This window comes from Cavia porcellus, unplaced genomic scaffold, assembly GCF_034190915.1.
Source record: "Cavia porcellus strain 051 isolate PalLab524CR breed Dunkin Hartley unplaced genomic scaffold, mCavPor4.1 scaffold_9, whole genome shotgun sequence".
Taxonomy (NCBI): Eukaryota; Metazoa; Chordata; class Mammalia; order Rodentia; family Caviidae; genus Cavia; species Cavia porcellus.
Genome location: NW_026947492.1, coordinates 34895742 through 34913599, shown reverse-complemented (window position 1 = coordinate 34913599; position 17858 = coordinate 34895742). Strand labels below are relative to the sequence as shown.

At 34.3% G+C, this 17858-nt stretch overlaps 1 long non-coding RNA gene across 2 annotated transcripts in view; it reads left to right on the top strand.

Moving 5' to 3' along the window:
• LOC134477665 (uncharacterized) overlaps positions 1–17412 on the top strand; it is a 37678-nt gene extending 20266 nt beyond the window's left edge. For both annotated transcript variants that reach the window (XR_010049770.1, XR_010049769.1), the window contains exon 2: positions 16118–17412. This is a non-coding gene — a long non-coding RNA (uncharacterized LOC134477665). The remainder of the gene's footprint in view (positions 1–16117) is intronic.
• Positions 17413–17858: the final 446 nt, after the last annotated feature.

Sequence of the window (17858 nt, the reverse complement as noted above, 5' to 3'; positions counted from 1 at the left end):
CTTGGTCTTCTGTCTTTATACTTGAAGAACTTGGCTGTGTATGAAATACTGGGGGCTTTCTTTCATTGTGTATACTATACGTCTTGCTTTTCTATTTATTGAATTTAAAGAAGTCTCTTGTGGGGTGCTGGGGATTTAGCTCAGCGGCATAAGTGCCTGCCTTGCAAGCAGGCAGTCATGAGTTCGATCCCCGGAAGGAAAAAGACAAAAAAAAAAAAGTCTCATGTGATTGTGTTTTTCCATTTTTAAAGTTTTTGTCTAGCTGCTGAAAGAAGTAGTGAAATAAATTTTTTGAAGGGAATATATTTTCTTAAACATCAGAGTTGTCTATTCTGAATCAGATTTTATAATAAATGGTGTATTATTTCAATATGTAGTCTATTTTTTTTTTGTCTTTTTCATTTTTATCGGTACCAGGGATTGAACTCATGACTACATGCTTGCAAGGCAGGCGCTTATGCCGCTGAGCTAAATCCCCAGCCCCAGTCTATTATTTTTGATACAATTTTTTAAATTATAGTTTACAATACTTATTCTGTTCCATTTTTTGGAGACTCCATTTATGCAATCAGTCTTTTTATTTCTATTTCTTTTTGTATTTACCTTATTTAAACCCATATACTGTATCTCATGTTATATTAATTTTCTAGGTTTTACATAACAAATTTCCACACATGTGGTAGTTTAAAACAAAAGAAATGTAAACTCACAGTTCCACAGACCAGAAGTCTAAAATTGGGGCATTGGCAGTGTTGTGCTCTATCAGATGGTTCAAAGAGAGATTCATTTTCTCTTTTTTTTAGCTTCTCTTGATTCTTCACAGTGCTTCACATTGCTTTGTATGTGCATGTCTCTAATCTCTGTCTTTTCATAATGTCTCTTGTTTTCTTTAAAACAGTTGTCTATATCTTCACATGCAATGATTTCAAATAAAATAGTATAAAACTGATTAAAACAGAAGAATGAAAACACTACAACCCTTCAAAGCCAGACAATAAGAAAATTAACAATGACCCCTGTAATGTCTTTTGTTCTCTTCAAAATAGCTGTCCATACCTTCATATATATTGAAATTAAATAATACAAAACAGGCTAAAACCACTCTAAAGAAAGAATAAGAGCACTGCTGGACTTCACAGCATGACGATACAGAATGAATACCATAATGAATACCATAATGTCTCTTTTTCTTCAAAGTAGCTGTTCATTTTGTCATGCATAATACAATTGATTCTCTTAAACTGTTTGGGAGAAGTTCTAGGCATGCATGAGCCTCTACATGTGCATCTACCGTTTCTGCATTAGAAGAAAAAACAAAACAACAAAGCAAATTCCTAGAAAAACAAGAAACAAAAAGACAAATAAATAACAATAACAAAGAGCCCAAAACAATGACAATGTAGGCTTTCAAAACAAGATGGTAGGAACATAGCTAAGGTTGTTATTTTACATAGTGATCTTCAGAAGAGTTCCTTACATTACAGGACACAAACATGCAAAATTGATCCAATCCTACGAATAACTGTTTTGTTCCAAGAACTAATAGAATTAGTAGCACAATCATCTGAACTATCTTAAGTGTGTATATACAAATTTATATGTTTTTTTCTTTTCCCTTTTTTCTTCTTTTCCTTGAATTATTATTTTTTCTTGTTTTAGCAGATTCTTACCCTTTCACAGTATTTATGGAACATTTTGTATGTTATTTACTCTTACGGTTTCTTACACTTAGGGAGACAATATGATATTTACACATGAGAGTTTGATTTTTTTCATCATGTCTTGTTTATCCATTCATCAGTTGATGGGCATTTAGGTTGTTTCCAAGATCTGGCTATTATACATTGTGCTGCTATAAACATGGGTGCACATATATCAATGTGATACGATGTTTTGAGTTCTTCTGGAAATATGCCCAGAAGTGGAGTAGCTGGGTCAAATGGGACTTCCAATCCTACGTTTTTGAGGAACTTCCACACTGATTTCCACAGTGGCTGCACTGTCTATACACCCACCAACAGTGCAGGAGAGTTCCTTTTCCCCACAGCCTCTCCAGCATTTGTTGTTGTTGGTTTTCTTGATCCTGGCCATTCTTTCAGGAGTGAGATGGTATCTCAATGTGGTTTTAATTTGCATTTCTCTAATGACTAATGATGATGAACATTTTTTCATGTATTTATTTGCCATTTGTATTTCTTCCTCTGAGAAGTGTGTATTCATCTCAGATGCCCATTTTTGGATTGGATCTTTCAGTTTTGGGGGTCTGAGTTTTTTTAATTCTTTATATGTTTTAGACAAAAGTCTCTTGTCTGAGGGGGAGTTCGCTAAGATCTTTTCCCAGTTTGTGGGTTTTCTTTTCACTATGCTGGAGATTTCTTTTGACATGCAGAAACTTTTTAATAAGAGGTGGTCCCAGTTATTGATTCTGGGAAGTATTTCCCGTGCGGTTTGAGTCCTGTTCATGAATTCTCTACCTACCCTTATGTCTTCAAGGTTTCTACCCAATTTGTCTTTCAATAGATTTAGTGTTTCTGTTTTAATATTCAGATCTTAGATTTTAATTTAGATTTTAATTTAGTACATGGTGATAGGCATGGGTCTAGTTTTAGTTTTCGGCAAATGGAGAGCCAGTTTTTCTTTTTTTTTTTTTTTTTTTTTTTTTTGGTCTTTTTTCATTTTTATCGGTACCGGGGATCGAACTGACGACCGCCTGCTTGCAAGGCAGGTGCTTATGCCGCTGAGCTAAACCCCCAGCCCCGAGAGCCAGTTTTTCTAACACCATTTATTAAAGAGACTGTCATTCAGTCTCTCCCTTATTCATTAAAAAAATTATTTAGTCATTTATTATTTTTTTAATTAAGAGGAAAATTAGCAGGATATATTATAGTAACTTTTTTGATTTCCTATTAACTTGATTTGAAGTCCTGTATTACTCCCACTATCTTGTTTTGACTGATTAGACTCTGTTCTGTTCTGTTTGATAGTATCAAGTTTGAGGATATAGGCAACTACTTTGAAGGCAAAAGATTCACTATGATGCCCATTCTCATTTGACTATTATCTTCTTTTAAAGTCCTGTAATGTTTACAATGTTTAGGTTTTATTGGTCTTTTTTTTTTTGTCTTTTTCATTTTTATCGGTACCGGGGATCGAACTCACGACCGCCTGCTTGCAAGGCAGGTGCTTATGCCGCTGAGCTAAACCCTCAGCCCCTAGGTTTTATTGGTCTTGTTCTGTACTGTTTTGTTCAACTTTTTAATACCTAATGATATAGACAGTTCTTTTTAAGGAAGCAAGAGCCATTATGGTAACAATTGTTGATAACCTTGTGCTCTGTTTTTACATCATGTGCTATGTCTATCCTTGGTTTTGACTGACAGCTTTGTTTTGTCATATTTGGTTTTGTTCTCTTCCAAAAAAAAGTAATAAGAACTATGGGAGTAATAAAACCCCAAATGTGTAAATTTTGTTGTAAAAAAAGAGAGGGAAAAAAAAAGTGCTCTAAAGGATACAACTGCCAGTGTGTTTAGGTGTGTTAAGATAGCTGACCATATTAATGTTTTTGGTTGGATCACTGAACACAACTGTTTGCAGTCTCACTGTTTGAATGTCCACTTTGTATGCTTTGATCCTGTGACTTGAGCAACTATCTCTAAGATGATAATGTGTAATCTATTAACTGATTTCTTACTTTTTTTTATTGTAGTTCTATATTACTTGTACCCTTACACTTTTTTGTTTTGTTTTTTCTCTTTTTCCTTTTAAATAAAACTAAAAAAAGGATAAGATGGCTGAGTGTTTTTGTAGTTGTAGTTGTATCTTCTAATCTATTCCATTGATCTTCAGGTCTGTTTTTGTTCCAGTACCATGTTGAATTTTTTCACAGTAGCTTTGCAGTATAACTTCAAGTTACAGATTGTGATGCCTCCTGCCTTGCCTTTGTTGCTTAGAATTGCCTTTGCTATTCTAGGTCTCTTCTGGTTCCAGATAAATTTTAGGAATGATTTCTCTAGATCTGTGAGAATGCTAGTGGTATTTTGATTGGAATTGCCTTGCATGTACATAACAATTTTGGGAAAATGGCCATTTTTACAATGTTTATTCTTCCTATCCATGAACAGGGAATGTCTTTCCTTTTTCTGAGATCCTCCTCAATTTCTTTTTTCAGGGTATTATAATTTTCCCTGAATAAATGTTTTAATTCTTTTGTTAGATTGATTCCAAAGTGCTTCATTTTTTTGGATGCTATTGTGAAGGGTGTGACTTACCTTATTTGCCTCTCAGTGAGTTTGTTGTTTTTGTATAGGAATGCTATTCATTTTTGAGTGTTGATTTTGTATCCAGCTACATTACTGAAATTAGTCACTATACCTAGAAGTCTTTCAGTGGAGTTTTGGGAATCTTCTATGTAGAATATCATGTCATTTTCAAATAATTATAATTTAACTTCTTCTTTTCTTATCCATATTCTTTTTATTTCTCTCTGTTATCTGATTGCTCTGGCTAGTATTTCCAGCACTGTCTTGAATAGGAGTGGTGATAATGCATATTTTTGTCTTATTCCTGAATTTACAGTAAAAGCTTTCAGTTTCTGACCATTTAATATGGTGCTGGCTATTGTTTTATCATAGATACTTTTTAAAATCATATTGAGGTAAAGACTATTCCATTTTTCTGGAAGGTTCTTATGAATGTGTGTTGGACCTTATCAAAAGCTTTTCTGCATCTATTGAGATGATCATGTGATTCTTATCCTTGACTCTATTGATATGATAGATTACATTTATTGATTTGCATATGTTCAATGGTGCCTGCATTCCTGGGATGAATCCTACTTGGTCGTGTTGTATAATCTTCTTAGTGATTTGCTGCATTCTGTTTGCCAATATTTTATTGGACAATTTTTGCATCTATGTTCATTAGGGAGTTTGGCCTATAGTTCTCTCTTTTTTTGGTTGGACCTCTCATATTTGGGTATTAGGGTAATAACTTGCTTCCTAGAATTAGAGAGAATTACTTTCCTTTCAATTTCATTGATGAGTTTGAGTAGTGTTGCCATTAAGTCTTCTTTGAATTTCTTGTAGAATTCTGCAATGAGTCCATCAGCACCTGGACTTTTCTTTGTTGGTAAGGCTTTAATTACACTTTCAATTTCATTAATTGAAATTGGGTTATTCAGCTGTTTTACATCCTATTGGTCCAACCTTGCTAATTCATGTTTCTAGGATTCTGTCTATTTCTTCTATGTTATCAAATTTATGATAGTAGAGGTTTTTAAAGTGAGTATTGTTGATGTCCTGTATTTCCACAGGGTCTGTAGTGATTTCACCCTTTTCATTCCTCATTACCTGAATTTGAATTTTTTCTTTCCTTTTTTTAATAAGGTTGACTAGGGGCTTATTGATTTGACTTATTCTTTCAAAGAACCAACTATTTGATTTGTTAATTCTTTGCATTGTTTTCTTAGTCTCTATTGGATTGATTTCTACTCTGATCTTTATAATGTCCTGCCTTCTTTTGGCTTTGGGCTTCACTTTCTCTTCTTTTGCTAGATGTCTGAGGTGTAGCATCAAGTTGTTTATTTGTATTCATTCTGTTTTCCTGATGTGGGAATTCACCACAATAAATTTCCCTCTGAGGACTACTTTCATTGCATCCCACAGGTTCTGGTAAGTTGTATTTGTGTTTCCATTTGCTTGCAGATATTGTTTAATTTCTTTTTTAATTTCCTCCTTACCCCTAATTGCTCAGGAGTGTATTATTTAATATCCATGTGTTTGTGGAGCTTTTGCAGTTTCTTTTGTCATTAATTTCTAGTTTCATGGCACTATGATAAGATAACATGCATGGGATAACTTCAATTCTTTTGTATTCACTTAAGCACATTCTATGTGTTAGCATAGGCTTTATTTTAGAGAATTTCCCATGTGAAGCTGAGAAGAATGTGTAGTCTGATGTTGTTTGGTGGAACCCTCTGTACATGTCCACTAAGTCCATTTTTTTGATTCAATTTTGTTATTTCTTCGCTGATTTTCTGTCTAGTTGATCTGTCTCTTTGTGTCAGTGGGTTTTAAGATCCCCCATTATACTTGTGTTATTGTTTATTTGATTTCTCATTCCTGTTAATATTTGCTTTACATAGCTGATTGCTTCCATAATTGATATATACATATATATATATATTTTTTTAGGATTGTTATCTCTTCCTCTTGAAGTTTTCCCCTAACTAATATGTAGTGACCTTCTTTATCTCTTCTGATCATTCTTGGTTTGAAATTCACATTGTCTGCAAGCTGTGGAGCTACCCCTGCTTTTTCGGGGGTTTCCTGTTGCATGAAATATTGTTTTCCATCCTTTGACTTTCAGTCTCTGAATTTCCTTTTGGGTTAGATGGTTTCTTATATGTAGTATGTGGTTGGATGTTGTTTCTTGATCCATTCTGCCAGTCTGTTTCTTTTAATGGGTGTATTGAGGCCATTTACATTAGTGGTTATAACTGATATATATTGATTTATTTTTGTCATTTTATCTTTCTGCTGTTTTTTTCTTTATCTTTCCTCTCTGTTTAATTGTTTGTCTTGCTTAGTGATTTTTTTCCTATTGGCATTTGAAGTAATTATTTTTAAGTCTATCTAGAATACCTTTCAATATTCTTTGCAGGGTTGGTTTGGTGGTCATGAAGTTCTTCAACTGTTCTTTGTCATGGAAGTATCTTATTTGTCTATCAATTTTGAAGAACAGTTTTGCAGGGTACATCACTCTGGTTGGAAGTTGTTTTCCTTTAGGATCTGAAATGCTTCACTCCATGCTCTTCTTGACTTCCTTGTTGGAGTTGAGAAGTCTGCTGTGATTCTGATGGGCTCTCTTTTATAGGCAATCTGTCTCTTTTTTTCCTAACAGCTTCTAATACTCTGTTCTTATGTTGAATGTCTGGGGCATTGATTATTGTATGTCTGGGTATAGATTTATTTTGGTTATAGCTATTTAGAATTCTGTATTCTGTATGGTTCACTTATTTGTGTGTCAGTTTCCATTCCCATGTTTGAGAAATTTTTGGCTATTACTCCTCTAAATAGTCTTTTTTTTTTTTTTTTTTTTTTTTTGGCCTTTTTCCTTTTTATTGGTACCAGGGATTGAACTCACGACTGCCTGCTTACAAGGCAGGCGCTTATGCCGCTGAGCTAAATCCCCAGCCCCTCTAAATAGTCTTTTGATATCATTTGTGTTGTTACCTTCTTCTTCATTTAGCCCTATCAATCTTATGTTGTTTTTCTTTGCATCATCTTGCAACTATTGAATTGTTATTTCCTGATTCCTTGTTATTTTTAAAAGATCTTTCCTTTCCTGATCACTAGCTGCAACCTTTTCTTCAAGGTCTGAAAGCCTATCTTCATTTTTAGTGAGGTGGTTTTGCCAACTTTCGATGGAATTTTTGATGTCTTGGATATCTCTTTGAATCTGTTTCATGCATTCTGTTTCTTATAATGTTTATTCAGGGTTTCCACCTTTTTGCAGTGACCCTCAATTTTTCTAGCTATGTCTTCTTTAGATGTGTTCATCATTTCTTTTATTACGTTTATCATTTCTTCTTTTACCTGGAGATTATTTCTGATCTGATTTTCTTTTCAGATTCCTGGAATTGTTTCTTTATTTCAGTTGCTATCATTTCAGGAGTTTCAGGTGCATGGCTACATTTTCTTCTATGACCATATCTCTTAGACTTGTTTCGGATGGGCTGGAGGTTTGAGATTGCATTTTGCTCTTTCATTTTGTCATTTTCCTGTATTTCCCTGGCAAAGCTGAATGCAAGTTTTCAGTTGTTTCCTGGGTTGAGAATATATTATGTCCATACTGCAGAATGTTTCCCCAGTTGAGTGGAGGTCATTAGGCTTTACCAGGGGGTTCCTGCCACCTTAGGATCTCTAGATGGGCCCCAATGAGGCCCCAAGATACATCCCCAAAGGTCCTCCAGTGGTCAGGGACACTGGGCAGGGCACTACCAGACTCCCAGCAATGTGCTAAAGCTGCCCAGCTGGATGGAGATCGCTGTGTGGGCTTTCGGCTTGCAACACAGAGCACAGGCAGCTCCTGGCCACTTGTGTCTTTTTCTTCTTAATGACACCGTGGTTCATTAGACTTAGCACCCAACTTAATCCAGTATGATTTATGTCAAGATTCTTATTACATTTGCAAAAATCATCTTTCTAAATAAAATCAAAGCCACAAGTATAAGGGTTTAGGAATTGACTATCTCTTTGGAGAGGGACATCATTCAACCTAGTTACACATGGTATATGGTTTTTTCCTTCAAGTTTAAAAAAAATCATTTTCTTCAGAGAAAGTTTAAAACTTGCATAAAGTTTCAAGAAGGGTATAGAATTTCTGCATACTTTTTACTCAGAATTTTCAAAGCTTTATACTGTTTGCTTTATTGTTTGTTCAATGTAATTTTACCTATCATATATATGCATCTATGACTATAAATAAATAGAAATTCTTCTCTGAACCATTCAAGAGTAAGTTGCACAAACTGTAGTTTTACCCTGAAGTGTTCCAGTTGTCATTTAATAAGAAAAAGTATATTCTCTTACATAAACATAGTATGATTATCACTTTCAGGAAACTTAACATTGATACAATACTTACAATATTTCTAATTTTGTCACTCTAATAAATAGTATTCCTTATAGCATTTTACCTCTACATCAGGACAATGTATTATATTTCGTTATTATGTCCCTTTAGTCTTCTGTACTCTGGAATAGCTCCTTTATCAAAGTATTTGATGACTTTGACATTGTGAAATATACAGGGCATCATAAAAATAAAATAATTCTTATGCTTCTTTAGCTTGATATTTTCTTATGGTTAGATTTAAGCATTCCTGGTTGTAACATTGTATTAGAGACACTATATTCTGAGACTATCACTTTGGAGGCACACAGCCCATTTGCCTTTCATTGCTGATACTGATTTACTGCATAGTTACTGTTTTTCCCTTCTAGTTTTTAATATTATAGCTAAATAATTTGGATTTCCTTACTCTAATTAATTTACTTTTATTAACATACTTCTATAAGGAAAAGCTTTCTGCTTTTTTCCTTTGTACTCTCTTTTTCTCCCTCCTCCCCTCCCTCCCTCTTTTTTGTCCCTATTCATTATCAAAATTGATTCATAGATTCTTATTCTTCCAAATTTCCATTTTTTATTTTTCAGTACTGTCCTTAATGTAGTGCTTAAATTGTTCTTGATTTGGCTAGTGGGTGTCCCTTCACATTGTCTTTGCTTGAAACAATTTAAAAAAAAAAACTTTCTTTATGATAACTATATGAACTAAAATAATTTTTCATTTCCTTTCCTAGTTGTTGAATCATCCACTTTTCCCCCCTCAGGAAATTTGGTTGAATTTAATGAATAATGCAATTATGAAACAAAAATCAAGCACTGATTGCATTCATTTGCCACTGGGATATCATCTTTGCTTGCAGGCCTTTCCAGCAGGTGGAGTTTAGAAGTGTGTGTGCATTCAGTTATATATGTAAGATCTATATTTGTATATATATATAGTTTTATACAGTCTAATTAACTATGAAAGTATTGAACATCAAAATTTCTTATGATATTCCAAATGGAGTCACAGAGAGATTTCTTTGCCTTCCCCAATTCAGTTCATGCTCTCTCCTTCAATAGTGAAAATACTGGTTTCCAACTCTAAAGCCTTTACTCCATTATGCCTGAAATAATTTGAAAACTGTACTGTGGTCTAGATCTAAAATGCCTCGATGGCCTCATGTGTTCAAAATTGAGGCTTTCATAGGGTAATTGGATCATGGAGCTACCTTACCGGTGTATCCACTCATGAGTTCAAAGCTAAATGTATTGTGAAGAGGTGGGACCACAGGAGTGAGTCACTGGGGAGGAACTGTGGAAGAGTGTCTTCCTCCACATCTCTCCCCTCGCTCTCTGTTTCCTGACTGTCATGGGATGAACACCTTTTCTCTTTCAGGCCCCTCAGCCATCCTATTTCTGCCTTAGAGACAGCCAACCATAGATTGAAACCATGAACCAAAACAAACATCTCCTCTTTTAAAATGTGGATGTGGGAGATTGTGTTCAAAAGATGGTAAAATAATTAAGACTGTTTCAATGGTACCATGGTTACAAAATTTTTAGATTATACTTGCTTTTCCTGAAAAGAGAATTAAATACTGTGCTTATAAATTAGTTTAGATTTGTTCATTTTCTCTCCAATATGATTATGTTATTCATTTGAAATATGGTTGTGAACATATGTTCTCAGTTTGCTTTGTTTTACTCTGTTTAAATATTTTGTCCAATTTCTTGGTGATTAAGGTATTTTGTATTTTAAAAAAATTTATTTTTAAAGTAGTAAAAATGCAACAGCACAACACTGAACAAAGCCAACTGAGACAATGCTGTGAAATTGGCACAGAATTTCACAGTAGGATACTGGGATTGTAGTAATAGATACTATGGTATATCTCCTTAGCTTCACAATAGTTGTCCAGTCCATTAGGTATAGCAAAATCAAACCAAAAATAGAACATTATAAAACCAATTGAGAGTACTGAATATAGCAAAAGAAACAAAACAAAACAATGATAACAACCTTTGCCTTCAAACAGAAGATAGAAGGAAATCCCCCATATTTGCTATACTGCATATGGTCATCCTCCCAAGAGATGCTGAGACATCTATCTCCAGTAGCTATGGAGGGGGAAGGGTGCAGGATTTTCAGCCCAGTGGCAGTAGGCTCACAGGTAATGGTTCTTTTCCTGGCCCACTCTGTGGGCGTTTACCAAGAGGGCAAGTGAATAAGCTGCTTGAGTCCTACCATGGTCGTTCTCTGTAGGGCTGGCCCACACTGGGGTGCTTACCAAGAGGGTGGGTGAATAAACTGCTTGATTCCCACCCTTGGTGATTAAGTTTTATCCATAGGGTTTTTAGAACATTAACATAGCAGCTATTATTTTAAGTTGCGAATTCATGTCCTTTGTCCATTTTATATTTTTTATTTTTTTTCAAAAAGTTTCTTGTGCGTTAAAAATGCTATAAATTTTGACATATTGCATGAATATCTTTCTGCTGTTTGTATTCTAAATTTCCTAATGGCATTTCTTATGAAAATTAGCTTTTAAAAGTTTGTGGGATAGCGATATAATTCAGTGATAGAATGCTTGCTCAACACATGTGAAGTGCCGAGTTCGAGCCCCAGTTCCATCTGCCAAAATTATTGTGTAGTTCAAATTTACCAAGTTTTAAAATTACTTCCAGAATTTAAGATTTTGATGTACTAAAATTATAAAGAAATTTACCTGATTTTGCTAGTAGTAATGTAATACTTAAAAAAAAAAACATTAGATCTCTAATTCATTTGGAGCTTGTTATTATTCTATGAGATTTAGATCTAAGTTTATCTTTCCCAATTTCCAATTGATCCAGCATTATTAATTATAAAATCCATCCTTATGCCCAATGGTTTTGCCAACCACTTCTATTATGTACTAGACTTCTGTATGTAATTTGTTTATTTTTTACTTCTATTACATTTGTCTTTCTATTCCTATTTTAGCCCCACACCGTTTTAATTATAGACACTTTGTGTTATGATTAAATATCATCTGAAACCAAATCCTCCACAAAACTCTTCCCCTGCCATTTTACTATGTTTACATCTTTTTTTTATTATGAACTTACCTAGCTCTATAAGAAAGATTGCTGATATTTAATTGGAATTATGATAATTAATAATTAATTTTATATCAATTAATATATAATAAATACTTACTTTGGAAGTTGATTGAGGAAGAAATCTTGATAAAATTTCAAATCTTTAATCAATAAAAAAGCATGCCTTTCCATCTATAGTTTTTTTATATAGTTTGACTATTTGAAATTTATTTCTAATGTTAATTGTTTAAAAAACAGTAGTTTGAATAAATAGGTTTTCCATGTGTTCTATCATATTTGTTTTAAAAAGATCATTTTCTTTGGTTGAAATTCCTGCGGGGTTTTGTTACTGCTGCTCTGAGGTTATGAGATCTATAGCTATTCCTAGTTTATATCCAAATGTAATATATTTAGCTAAGTATTTGCAAACTTACTGTTTCAACAGTTTTTTGTTGATTATGAACTTAAATTGTATCATTTTATTAAAGTTTATTTACTTACTTGAGAGTGGTACTCTGGATTGAACCCAGGGTCTTTGTACTGATCTGCATCACAAAACCTCTTGTATTTTTCCAGACAGGATCTCACTGAGTTGCTTAGTTGCCCAGGTAGGCTCAAAATTGAAATTCTCCTGTCTTAGCCTGCCAGAATGGTGGGACCACAGGCCTGCACCACCAGGCCCAGTTTATCCAGGGTTTTTTAAAATTTATTTTTTTTCAGATTTAGTTTTGAATTCTGAAATTTTTTCTTCCATTCATCCACTAAAATTCTTCAAGTTCTTGTCCCCACTGTAACCCACTGTTTATTGGCCACCTTGTGTCTGAGTTCTTGTATTTCTCTTTATGATTTTCCTTCAGAATAGTAATTGCTTCCTTAATATTGTAAGTGTTGGTTTACAATTTTCATCTGACTAATTACAAAACTCTCCGGTCATTCTTTTTTGTTATAGGATTTTTTTTCACATTCTTTTCCTATTTTTAAAATACAGTGTTGTTACACGACTGTGATATCTATAGATGTGGCCTCTGTTCCTTTTCTGTTTCTCATAATTGACCAGTTGTTGCTTTTCATACACTTAAAACATTATGCTTGATTTGACTATTTTATATTAAGTATATGGCCTTTCAAAAGTTCTTTGGAAGATCATAATTTTGGTCGGCATTAGGCTGCAAGTTTTGACAGCTTGTTTTCTATTGTGTTTCAATGTCAGTTCCATGTAAAATGTTTTTGTAGTGCTTCTTGACTCTGGCCCATATACAAACAGGCTGGGATTAGGGAGTTACCCTATCACATACTTCTCTTTTTATTGTCTTTGGTATGTTATGTATGTATTCTTCCAGGTTAAGCTCAGGAGTCCTTAAACAACTCTATAGAGTCCTTTTCCTAATTCCCACTTTTTCCATGATTTCTTCTGTACAATACTCATCAATTCTCTAACTTTATCACTGTAGCTCTCTGGCTGTAGATTTTAGGCTGTAGATTTAGTGACCCCATCCTTTGCATGTGCACACTGTCCCCAAACTACAAGGCACATGTTCATTCTTCTGGATCACAGCTCTCTGATCAGAGGAGTTTTCTCTGTGCTATGGTCTAAATGTTTGTGTACCCTTGAGAATTGATATACTGAAACCTCATCACCCAAGTGATAATATGAGGAGGTGGAGCCTCTGGAAGATGATTTGGGCATGAAAGCAAAGTCCTCTTGAACAGGTTTAGTGTCCTTATAAAGGAGCCCCAGAAAGATTTTTACTCATTCCATCAAGTGAGAACAGAGCTGGAAAATGCTATCTGTGAAACTGGAAATAGGTCTTTAGCAAACACTGCAATTCTGGTGCTGATCTCAGACTTCTCAGCCTTCATACTTGGGAGACATAAATTTCTGTCGTTTGCTCATTACCCTGTCTGAGGAATTTTTTATACAATGGTCTGCATGAACTAAGACACCACCCTCCTTATCTGTACCAGTTACAATTGTTGTCACTGTTACAGGGCTGCCTTGGGGCAGGGACCTAAAGGAATGGAGAAAAGAGAAGTATTCAAAAGAAAGTTCTCCACCCTCTGTGAGTTTCAGGAGCCCACTTCTCTGCTCTTTTCCTGGATCTTGCTCTGTGTAGTTCCCCTACTTAAAGATGGAGGACAAACTGTTACCCAAACACAACAGCACCACATTCATATCATGTGTATATCCACATATCTCCACACCAAATTGATATCAAATGTATGGAAATTATTCAGAAAAAGTCTTCCTTTTGGCCACATTACTCTTTTGAATTTGTACTGTCAGTTTACAGAAACAGGGTGATGGGGCGGTGGGATGAGGAATGAATGGCAGGTAACCCTGTGTGGGGAATGCTCCCCTTAGCTCTCTGTGCCTCCTGTGAAAACAACTCATTGTTCCTCTTTGTTAAATTGTCCCTGCTAGGAGAAAGACTCCATGAGAGGAGTTCCTACTTTACCAGAATTTAACAGAGGGCCACCTACACAGCAGACATTGAACATCTATTGTACAAGTAAAGAAACACTGACAAATTCCCCTCAGAGTTTTGAGAAGAGAATCATAACTACAAGGCCAAGGAAAAGTTTTATTTTACTTTTGTTAAACAAAAAAACTTTAAAATGGGTATAGCGTAAAGGAAAAGAGCCTACAGAAATAAAAAAGACTGAGAACATATAAGGAAAAAGAAGTAAGGTTCTGAAAGATGAATTCACAGCCAGACAGAAATGAGCTTTGATCCAGAGTCGATGCTCTGAGGAAATCATCATTCAAAGCTAAATTCATTCACTTGCTGAATGCAAAATGTGCTCAGGACTTTGTTAGATGCTGGGTAGGTAGAAGCGCAAAAAAAAGGAATTTAAAAAGTACAAAACAGCTTTTCTCAATAATTATAGGTTGTGAAGTACAATCAAGTTTTAGCTGATTGTCTCAGAAGAAAGAAAGAAAATCTGCATTGAAAGCATAAAAAGGTCAGAGAGGGCAACCCACTCAGGACGGGTTCTGTCTCTGTGTCAGACACAAGCTTTCTTTATCTCAGTAAATATATTCTGTTCTTAAAAAGAAAAGGTCATAGAGAGGGCAAACTGATACTCAGCCTGCATCCCTGTTTTCTTAGACTTTTCCCTGCTGTTGAAACTTTTTTTTTCCTGTTTGTTTTGGATGCTTTTCAAATGGGACCCCCACTCCTCCACTTCCCGCCATCCCATCACTGACCCCATGCCCATACTCCATTCTAGTCATTTCCGTTTTCTATGTGGCTCTTCAGGCATCAAACAACTGACTGGGAAATCTGTATGATCTTTTCTAGCTTTGGATAACATACTTGTCAGGTAAAGTCCTCGGAAATATTTATTAGCAGAAAGCTCTGTGTTATAGGTCACTAGAAGTGAAGAGTAAATTTGGAAGGAGAACCAAAAGTGTTCCTTTCCTGTTGAACTCTACTACTAGAACCTTCTAAAGCATCATATATTAAATTCTTTTGTTTTCCTGTTCAAAGTACAATCTCACTAGACATCTGTTTTCCTCTAGTATCAAATTTTGAAATAAAAGTGAATCACTGCCAAAACAAAGTAAGAAGAATTATTTTGCACTGATCTTATTCCAACTAAATTGTATGTGTTGCTTAACCCTGTCTGGAAAGGTTTTCATTCACAGATAGATGTACTGACCTGTAAGTATTAGAAATTATGTATGACATTGATATGATTAAGAAAAATTAACTTTTTAATATGCAGAAAAACCAACTATTTTTTAAATTGTAACATTATATGCTCAGTGCTTGTCATTCTCTTTGAATGGACTATTGAAATTAAACTGTGATAGAAAATTATTAGCATAACTTAGGTCCAAGGAAAAACTTTTCACATCCAGGGAGACCATTCTTTCTGTCCCAAGAGGAGGGGGTCTCTTCCTGCCCAATCAGAGCAGCTCTGTTAAGGTTAATGTCACAAATAGTAGTTACTCTGTAGCCTTCTACCTACCTACATGATCAACAAGATAGATGATGTGTGACACTAAACACTATCTAATATACTATTATACCTAACTCTATACTGTCTTTCTTTCACTTTTATAAAATATATCAGGATTTTTAAAAAGTTTACTGTTTTAAAAATAGTATTCTTACCTTTAGAGCATATTTCCAAAATAATTGCCCTTGCTTTGGTAGGCTTTTAAGTGTTTGCACTTGAAATTTGATTTTCAAAATAAAATGTAATTCTTGTCAACACTTTTATTCACCATCTTATAGAAGACCTAGAGGAGAATAGTTCAGAAGGAATTAAAGTTATGTTGAGAGCTATTTCCAAATTTAAGATTTTCATCTCAAAAATCATTTTTCCATGGCCCACTAATGTTAGTTCCTTTTAATAATTGCAACACTTAGTAATTTTCTTTTTTGCCTTATTTCTTTGTGTCTTATATTTCATTAAGCTGGTTGTCATCTTCATCAATGAGACTCAACATCTGAAGTGAACAGTGGAAATTGTTTGGGTAGAAGACAGCTCAAATGAAGTTTCAAAAGGAAGACTCAAAGTGAAACTAGGAATTGGAGGTGCCTAACTGAAGGACTAGAGAAACAAACTGCTTTAATGTGAAACAAAATTCAACAACAAGTGGACTTTCATGGGCTCCATAACAATTTGTAATTCTTATTTCTGTGGTAGGAACTGAAATATGTAGATAGGTATTTATAATGAGGAATATTGCAGTGTTTCCTGTTTTTAGAAGTTTACTATTCTGGTGAAATTAGACTTTCAACAATAACTGCTATAGTGAGGGGATACTGACTCCTTTGCAGTTTTTTAAAAAAAGAGCTAGATTTTTAAATCAAAACAATCAATTGAAAATACCTTTGTGAATAATGGGGTTGGCAGTGAATTTGAAATATTTTGCAATTAATTTTATTTGACCATCCTGGTAATGTATTTCTGTATTAATTAATGCCATAATTTTCTATAGACATAGATATGTTCTTTGCTTCTCAATAGTAGTACTATACCTATTTACATTTATATGCTGGAAAGTTAGAAGAGATAAAGCTTTATATGAATTCCATACAATATTGACAGTAATAAAGTTTGTCTGATTATTTTCATAGTTAAATTCAGGTTGTATATTTTTGCCCAGAAGCTACACTTGATCCTTTCATGCATGTTACTTAAATATATTTATCATTTTACTTAAATATCATGCATTTCATGCATGATATTTTATCATTTTATCATTTTACTTAAATATATTTATCATTTTATTTAAATATATTTTATCATTTACTTATGTTCTAAAATGGACACACAGATGTAAAGTAGATAAAGAAATGTGAAAAGTAAGGTTACAGAATACTTGTGGAAAAAAGGCAGTATTGTAGCATCTGTTATAATTGTAAATATGCCTAAGAGTGTCTGCTTGACTTGTCCATCCAGAGAAAAAAATGTAAGCATGTTTTAGTTATAGGTAAATTGTACCCATCATAGGCATATCAACTATCTCTACAATTATTATTAATAATACTATGACTCTATTTGTATAAACAAAGCTTTTTTGCCCTACCTACCAGGAAAGGTTAAGTTCCTTTGAAGAGCATGTGTGTAAATTATCTCCACATCTGAAATTCTTAGATTTTAAATTTCTTAGTCTTTGAGCTTATTGAAGTTAAAAATTGTCTTCTTTATATATTTTCAGTATTTATCATAGTAATAAAGAGTATTGCTACTATTTATTATACATTGCTGTGTATCCAGTGATGTTTAAGCACTTTATGGGTACAACTTTTTTGTTGTTTTTGTCTGTTTTTCATTTTGAGATAGGTTTCCCTGTGTCCAGGCTGGCCTGAACTGTGTAACCTAGTGGCCTGGAACTCACTGTGATCTTCCTGCCCTAGCCTCCTGAGTGCTGGGATTAGACGCATGCATCATTACACCTGGCTTATAACTTTTTAGTGTAGACACTATATACTTATTCCTATTGGTAGGTGGAGAAGCAGAGATGAACACACTCGATGTCACATGCTTAACAAACAGCAGAGCTACTATTCAGATTTGGGCAGTTTGACTTCACAGCCCAAGCTACACTGCCATAGTCCCTCTAAATGTCTCCACAGTAGATAGATGAAGAAACAGATGAATAAATGGAGAGAATTACCACAAGAGCTTTAGAATGCTTTCTGGATCAG